General features: G+C 40.0%; 1 protein-coding gene across 1 annotated transcript in view; it reads right to left on the bottom strand.

Moving 5' to 3' along the window:
• The window catches only part of ARHGAP10 (Rho GTPase activating protein 10), a 446,487-nt gene that overhangs the window by 70,158 nt on the left and 366,886 nt on the right, over positions 1 to 9,443 (bottom strand). The gene's annotated exons all lie outside the window — the stretch shown is intronic.

The raw sequence follows: 9,443 nt of genomic DNA on the forward strand, positions 1-9,443 counted from the left end.
ATTAAATCTATACAGTATAAAAAATACATATATGTGCACACAATATAAAAATGGGTGTATATATAAACAATATAAAAAAATTAGCTCCATATTATTTATACAATAGAAACACAAAGCGACTGAGTTACTTCAAAAGCATGACAACCTTTTGTGTTACAAAGTAAAAATAAATTTCATAAAATGTTATTGTTTTCAATTCTTATGAAGGCAGACTATCATGTTTCACTTCTACAGTGCCACAAGGTGCATCTGAATTGCCACCCTGACCAGTTAGTTGTTGTTAGGTGATATCAAGTATGACTCATAGTGACCCTACAAACAAAAGATCTGAACCCTGTTCTATCCTGTGGCATCCTCACACTTCCTGACACATAAGAGCCCATTGCAGCAGTCACTGTGTTAATACACCTGGTTGAGGGTCTTCCTCTCCTTCACTAACCCTCCACCCTTCCCAGCATCATGTCTTTCTCCAAGGAATATTTGGCAATATGCCCAAAGTATGTAGCCAAGTGCAAATATTTTCCCTCAGGAAAGTACAAGGATGTGGGAATATTATTCCATCATTAAGCACAAAAAAAAAAATTTCAAAAAATGTAGCTGTTAAGTATCCTTGAGTCAATTCAGACTCATGAACTCATGAACTGCATGAACCACAGAAGAAGTCATTGTCTGATTCTGCATCATCCTCAGAATTGCTGCAGTCACTGTGCCGAGCCGTCTCATTGAGGCTCTTCCTCTCTTTTGCTGGTTTTCCTCCTTTCCAAGCCTGATACCTTTTTCCAACAACTAGCTTTTCCTGACAACATGCCTAAAGGATGTGTGAACAAGTCTTACACCCTTCATTTCCAACGAGGAGTACTTGGCTGTACTTCTTCCAACATGGATTTGTTTGTTCTTTTGGAAGCCCACGGGATATTCAGTACTCTTCTCCAACACTACAATTCAAAGGTATTGATCTTCTCTGTCTCCTTTATTCACCATCCAACTTTCACACGCTTATCAATCAAACTGAAAACTCCTTGGGTTGGGTCAGGCACACACACCCTTGTCTTTAAAGTGGCATCTTTATTCTTTGCACGTTAGACAGGTCCTTGGAAGTCGAATTTCCCCATGCAGTATGTTGTCTGATTTCTTGACTGCTGCTTCAGGGGCACTGAGTGTGGATCCAAGTAAAATGAAATGTGTGAAAGCTTCAATATTTTCTACATTTATCATGATGTTGCTATTGGTCTAGAGGTGAGCATTTTATTTTCTGGATGTTCAGATATAATTTATACTGATGGATAAATGTTCCAAAGCCTCTTCACTTTGAGCAAGTAATATTGTGTCATCTGCATAGTGCAGGTTGTTGATGAGTTTTACTCCAATCCTGACACCACATTCTTCATTATGTAGTCCAGGGTCTTGGATTATTGGCTCAGACTGAATAAGTATTGTGAAAGAACTGAGCCTTAAAGGATACGCTTCCTGATTTTAAACCAGGAAGCAATCAGTCCTTTGTTCTGTTCACACTGCTGCTTCTTGGTCCATGGACTGGTCTCATGAGCACAACTGAGTAGTAATTACCATTCTTCACAATGCTATCTATAATTTGTTACAATCCAGTCAGTGGATTGCCTCTTCTGAGGCAATAAAAGACAGGTAAACATTTTTTTTTTAAATTCTCAGCTTTCAGCCAGGGAGCTCTGGGGGCCTTGTGGATAAGGACTTGCTTGCATTGCCAACTCAAAGAAAAAGCATGTAATTTGAATCCACCAGAGGCTCTGTGGGAGAAATACGGGCATCTCCTCCTGTGCAGTTTTCAGCCTTTGAAAAATAGCTGGAGTGTCCGCTATATGAGTCAGTTTGGATTTAAGGGTACATAACAAGAACAGTCAAGGACCATCTTGTTGATGCTACGTGCTATCAAGTCAGATCCAACCCGTGGCAGGCCCACTAGCACGTTTTCAGGGCAGTAACGCACATGGGAGGAGATGGCCCCTCTTTCTCTCATGGAGCAGCAGGTGGATTCAAACCACATGGGTTTGAGTTGGCAACACAGGTAAGCAATAATATCCCTCATTTCATGTCCTCTTCTGAATCCAGCTTAAAGTTCTGGCAGTTTCTTGTTAGAGTAGTACCGCAATCATTGTTTAAGATCTTCAGCAAGATTTACTTACAAGTAATATTGCTGATACTGGTGTAATGTTTCTGCACTTTAGCAGATTACCTTCCTTCAGAAAGGTCCTTTCTAGATGTTTTGTCAAGCGGCTGCTCCCAAATTGTGGGACTAGAGGAAGGAGTACATCCAGAACTATAACCATTTTTTGTAACATTCCAATCACTATTTCACTAACTCCGGGAACTTCTGTTGTCAATGCCTTCAGTGCAGCTTCAACTTCTTCTACTAGTACCATCAGCTCTTGAGTACATGCAATCTCCTGAAATGGTTGTATGCCAAACAATGTGTGTGTGTGTGTGTGTGTGTGTGTGTGTGTGTGTGTGTAATGGCTGTGAATTCCTTCTCTATTTTTTTAAACCCTCCTGCATCATTCCGTGTTTTTTCCCATAGAAATCTTCACTATTACAACCCAAAGCCTGACATTTTATCAACTGTTTAATATTTCTTTTTTTCTCTCTACTTCCTGTAAGGAGTCCTGGTGGTAGAGCAAGTGAAGTGCTGAGGTGCTGAACCAAAGGTTGGCATTTTGAACACACCAGCAGTTCCTCAGAAGAAAGATGAAGAAATCACCTCTTAGGATGATCCACACACACCCTGTTTTGTCATAAATCAGGATCAGCTCACTAGCGGTGGCTTTGGCTTTTAAAGCACTTTCATGGAAGAATATGTGTTAAAGATACTGATACTGATAATGTCTATGAATGACTGAGAAAATGAAAGTGATTTGTGAATTTTTACTCAATTAAAATAGATATAGAAATAAATTAAAAGCCCTAAAATTTGATTTAATATCTAACTTTTCTTTTCCATTCCTGGAGCTGCCTCCAGCTGACATCACCCTGAACCTAAATTACTTCATCAACCTTCTACCATGAACTGTCTAAATCCTGCAGACAGATTTAAGTCAGATGAAATTTCTTGCAATATTATTTTGTAACATGTTACAGCTCTCCCACCTTCCTGAGAAATATTCAGTGATTTCTCTTATCATTTAAAACATGAAGGTGCTTCTCCAAGCATTAAGAATAGTAATTGACAGTAGCAGTTAGCAAATGAGTGCTTACTATGTGCCAGACACTGTGCTAATCCCACCTGAACCTTCTCAGTCATCTGAAGGTGGTAGATCATATTGTTTCTCCTATTTCATACTTAGTAAAGTAGAAGAGGTAGTGAGCCATCTCTATCCACTGTGAGCACACAGTCAGAGCCCAAACACCACAGACTTCCTTAGGCAATCTTGCCCAGGTCACTAAGGGCCGTCACAGTTTCCCTGTGGTAATCAAGCTGGCTGCTACATCGTTTTCACCCATGCTAACCTCTTGACCTGAAAGTTTTCCATGCAGTTGCCAAAACTGCTTCTACTGCACTTCAAGAGTTTTCTCCCTTGGCCTGCTCACTGCACTTACACATTGCTGGATGTAAGTTGCCATATTGCCCTGTATTTCATTGTGGAGTATCATGCCAAGCAAGAATATAATAGAAATTCCTTCAGAGCTGAAGCCAGATGTGGCATGCTGAAGAGTGTATGAAAGCTTCTACATACATAAGAGGTATGACTCTGACTAGTACCCAGTATGGCCTAGTGGCAAGAAGCTGCACTGCAATCCCAAAGGCACATGATTCGAGGTCACCCACTGCTTCATGGGAGACAGATTGGCTGTCTCCTCCCAAGTGATTAACTGCCTCTGAAAACCTGCTGGAGGGTCGACTATGGGTTGGTTCCGACAGCAAACAACCACCACCATCAAAATTACTAATAAAGGACAGTAGCAGGAAAACCCAAAACTGCTACTGACAGTGCACATTTTGTAATAAAAAACCAGATCTACCATTAAAAAGACCTTATCCTGCTGCTCGTTAGCTTGTGCCACGGAAGACAATAATATTCTTTTAACTTACCTGAGGTGGCTAATTTAGATACTTACAACTATTCCTACTAACCTGCTTCAGCTCTCATGGCCTAGTGGTTAAGAAGCTGTGCTGCAATCCCAAAGGTACACAGTTCGAATCCACCAGCTGCCCCGTGTGAGGACAGGCAATCTCCTCCTAATGTGATTAACTGCTTCCGAAAACCTGCTGGAGGGTCAGCTATGGGTTGGTTCTGACAGGCTGGCACACAACAACAACAACAACAACAGCATTTACATTTCTGATTGGTAATACGGACCTGGCAAGAATATCTATACATGATTTATTAGTTTTCATTTTAGTTAGACAGATGCAGATCAGGACCTGTATTCACTCAAGATAGAAATAAAACAAACGTGCCTTCAAAAAGCTTTACTGTTTTTCATTCTCTTTAATACTTTAAAGAATACAATACTTTTTAAAAAAGCTTTTTTTTGGCTTATCAAGCTTTGTATTGCCTTCCATAGTGCCCACAACATTACAGGACTACAGTAACAGACATTCTGCAGTTAGCATGTCCAAGATCCAAATGTGAAAGAGCCAATAATGATACCCAAGGAAGACCAACACGAAAATGGTACTAACCTTGCCAATCAGCTAAGGAGATGATTTTGGTTTTAGCTTAATATCAATCAATCAATTTCAGGTTTCCTAAATAAATGCTGTATCTTACACAAAAGAAGACATGTAAACATGATATTGTTATCCAAGAAGATGTACACGGAAAATATGCCTATTGCTGTCTGTTGTCGGAGTTGTTGGGTGCTGTCGATTACAGCCCTTAGTGACAACACTCTGTCTTATTCTGCACCACCCTCAACATGTCTGACACACTAAGCCCATTGTTGCAGTCAATGCATCTAGTTGTGGGTATTTCTTTCTTTTGCTGACCTTCTAACCTTTCCAAATATAATGACCCTCTCCAAGGAATAGCCTCTCCTGACAAAATGCCCCATGTATGTGAGAAAAAGCTTTATCATCTTTGCTTCAAAAAGCACTCATATTGCACCTTCTCCAAGACATATCTCTTTCTTCTTCGGACAGTCCAAGGAATATCCAATACACTTTCCCAACATTACAGCTCAAAGGCATTAATTCTTCTGTCATCCGTATTCATTGTCAAGCTATTAGATGCATAGTCAATTGCCTGAAAAGACCATGGCCTCAAGCAGGTGCACTTTCGTTCTTAAACTGACATCTCTGTTCCCCAATAATTTAGCAAATTCAAACTGAGGCTAAAAAAAAATGAAAACAAGTCCACAGGAACTAAAATGTGCTCTTGAGTCTATCAAAACAAATCTAAAATTCACCTTAAGAATAGATTTGAAACACTGAACACCAATAATCAAAGACCAGATGAGTTGTGGGATGACATCCAGGATATCTATGAAAAGAGCAAAAGATCTTTACAAAGGTTGTTGTTGTTGTTAGGTGCCATCAAGCCAAGTATGATTCATAGTGACTCTGTGAACAAAAGATCTGAAACCTGTTCTATCTTGAGCCATTCTCAAATTACCTGGCACACAAGAACTCACTGCAGCAGTCACCATGTCAATTCACCTCATTGAGGGTTTACTAATTGAGGGTCTTCCTCTCCTTCGCTGACCTTCCATCATTCCCAGAATCATGTCCTTCTCCAAGGAGTAGTCCCTCCTAGCAAATGCCAAAAATGTGAGGTAAAGCTTCATCATTCTTGCCTCAAAAGAGCACTCCAGCTACACTCTCTCCAAGACACGTCTATTTGTTCTCTGGGCCATTAAAAGAATGTTCAGTGCTCTTCTCCAAAACTACAGCTCAAAAATGTCAATTCTTTTTCTGTCACCCTAATTCAAAGACAGAGAAGAAAGTAAAAACAAGAGGAATGTGAGAAGAGGCGATGAAAATGGTACTAGAGCATTGAGAAACCAAAACAAAGGTAAGACATGGTGAAGTGAAATAGATGAACAGAATATGTCAAAGGGCAGCCCGAGAAGACAAAGCAAATTATTATAATGGAATGTGCAGAGAGCTGTGATTAGGGAATAACAAGGAAAGAACACATTCGGTATTTCTCAATGTAAAAGAACAGAAAAATAAATTCAAGTTTTGAGTTGCAATTACGAAGGAAGCTAAAGGCAAACTCCTAAATGATTCAAGAAACATCAAAAGAATGTGGAGAACTATGTCCACCCTGTTTTTCCAGAACCCTGCTAGATTTTCCAATGGTGATTAGTTTTATAAAACATAATAGGAATGACTGCATGAAACACAATGTGAATGAAGTAAAATGTGAAGCACACTGTATATGAACTTTGCAAGCAAACCAATATAAAAGTTTGTGTGTTTTGTGTTGTTTTTTTTAAAAAAAAAAATAAAAATAAAGACAGAGAGAATACACAGAGTCTCTGGACCAAAAAGAACTGGCCAAAATTGAAATATTTCAGGAATTACCATAAGAACAGGAGCCAATGGTAATGAAGGAAGAGGTTCAAGCTGAACTGAAGGCACTGGCAAAAAAATAAGGCCCCAGGAATAGATGGGATACCAATTGAATGGAGTGTGTCAGGTTTCTATCCTCTCTCCATATCTATTCAATCCATATGCTGAATAAAAATTAGAAAAGCTGGACTCTGTGGAGAAGAATGTGGCATCAGGATTGGAGGAAGACTCATCAATAACCTGTGTTATACAAATGATACAAACTTGCTTATTGAAGGTGAGAAGGATTTAAAGCACTTATTACATAAGATCTAAGAATACAGCTTTCAATATGGAGGGCATCTAAACATCAAGGAAACAAAAATTCTTGCCAGTGAACCCACAGACAATATCACAATATACGGAGAAAAGATTGACACTGCCAATGACTTCACTTTACTTGGATCCACAATAAACACTCTTGGTACCAGCAGCACTCAGGAGATCAGGAGACATTGCACTATGAAAAGTTTATAGTCAGGGACCTTTCTAAATTATTGAGGATTATAACAGTCTAGTTCCGTTTAAACTAACACACTCATCAAAAACAACAAAAAATTACAAAGGCCACTTTCATTTTCAAACACACAATTATTTGGTAAGTGTGGTGCTGGAGAAGCATCTTGAACATACTATGGACCACCAAGAAAACAAAGAGGTTTGCCCTGAAGAGGGGGAAACCAAGTTTCTCCTTGAAGGCTAGGATTCTGATGCTCCATCTCACTATACTTTGGTCATGTGGCCAGGAGTGACTAGTTCGTGGAGAACATCATGCTCAGAAGGATGGAGGGACAGTGCAGGAGAAGAAGACCCCCGGATAAGTTGGACTGATACAGTAACTAGGGTAATGGGGGTAGGTGAGTAGGAATCAGTGAGACTGGCTCAGTATAGGGCAGGCTTCAGAGCTGCTGTACACAGGGTTGCTATGAGCAACAGGCAACTTGATGGCATATAACAACAACAGGTGGAGAATTACAAGAAACAATATTGCTACTTAATATAAGAGGTAGCAGGAATGGAAATACAACATAAGTACAGCAACATTTAAATTGTTTTACTCTTAAGAGGCTGGATTCTGGAAGGTGGGTTCTTGTTTTGGTGAGGGTAAAGTGTGGATTGTTTGGCTGTTTTTATTTCATTAAAAACTGTGTGTGAGCTGATTGGATGTGCAGGATTTGGCTAACAAGCCTTGGGCTGGAAGCCTCTTGTTTAGTTAGTCAACCAGGATCTGGTAGGAGGGCTTTTGTATTTAAAAGTTGGTTAGGCTTGAGGGCTTGTGACCCCTTTCTGGTGTTAACTGTGTTCGAATGAATAATCTTCTAAGTGGTATAGCACTGGTCTGTCAATTCCCTGTACTGAGGTTACTGATGTTGAATGCTGTGCTACTGGTGTGTAAAATGACATAATGTTTACCCACAAGGGACAGGGTTTGGTGGCGTTCCCAGATTAAGACAGGCTTGGAAGCAGGAGTGGCATCTACTTCCTAAACAACATGCCTCTGGAAACTCTATGAACTTAGAGAAACAACAATAGTTATAGAACAAGGTTCAGGTCTTTTGTTCATAGGATCTGAGTCATGCATGACTCAATGGCATTTAACAATAACAACAACTTACCCCATAATCATCAAATAAGGAGTTTCAGTGGCCTAGTAGTAAGAAGCTGTGCTGTGAAGGCATGTAGTTCCTATCCACCAGCTGCTCCGTGAAAGAAAGACAGGCAATCTCCTCCTGTGTGGTTTACTGCCTCTGAAAACCTGCTGGAGGGTCAGCTATGGGTTTGTCCTAACTGCCCGTACTCAACAACATAATCATCAAATTATGAAGTATAGTGGCCCTATACGAGAGGCTAAAACTGCCCCATGTTGTTGTTGTTAAGTGCCATCGAGTCATAGGCGACTCATAGCAACCCTATGAACGAAAGTCATGGACACCTGTATAACTTTCATTCTTTCCCCAGGTTCATAGGGTTTCCAGAGGCAAGCTATTGTGGAAGTAGATGCCACTCCTGTTTCCAAGCTTGTTTTAATTTGGGGAGCTCCACCAAACACTGTCCACCATGAGTAACCATTCTCACATTTGACTCATCAGTGTCACAGTGGTTGGCTTCACAGCAAACACGAGTTAACCTCTGTACAGCACTGTGTACAGAACTGCCTCACAGACTGTAAAATCTTATGGAAGGTGACGGCTTCATCTTTCTCCCATGGAGTGACTGGCAGGTTTGAACCACCAATCTTGAGTATAGCACTTAACCACTTGCTATTACCTATTTACTATACTGCTAGTTCTAATGAAGTAAAATCATAAAATAACATTCCACAAAATGGAATGAAAGCATATCTTTGACTTTTCATTTCCTTTTTACCACATGGAATTCTCATATTTCGTAGAACTCCATAAACACTATTTCACAAGAAGTTACTTGGATAAATCTACTTACCTTTGGAATTTAGGAGGTGTTGTATGAGAATGAACACTATGACATTACAAAATAATAAAAGACAAGAACTTTAGTTAAGATTTAATAGCTGCTTTCTTGTAAGAGAGCTCCAGTGACCTAGTGGTTAAGAAGTTGAACAGTCAACCCAAAGGCATGCAGTTTGAATCCTCCAGCTGCTCTCAGGGAGAATGATGAGCAATCTCGTTCCTTGAGATTTACAGCTTTAGTTTGCTTGGCTCCGCAGTCAACACTCTCGGCACCAGAAGCCAGGAAATTAAAAGACGTATTGCTATGGGAAAGTCTGCTGTTAGGGACCTCTCCAAAGTACTGAAGAGCAATGGTGTCTCTCTGGAGACTAAGGTGCGCTTGATACAGGCCATGGTCTGATACAGGCAGAGGATAATTTGAACTATAATACTGTACAGAGAAAAAAATGAATTTGGATTTACCATATAAGTACTTTTATAAGAAAAAC

The sequence above is a fragment of the Elephantulus edwardii genome, unplaced genomic scaffold (genome assembly GCF_000299155.1).
Source record: "Elephantulus edwardii isolate Elephantulus edwardi_28Jun2011 unplaced genomic scaffold, EleEdw1.0 scaffold00053, whole genome shotgun sequence".
NCBI lineage: Eukaryota > Metazoa > Chordata > Mammalia > Macroscelidea > Macroscelididae > Elephantulus > Elephantulus edwardii.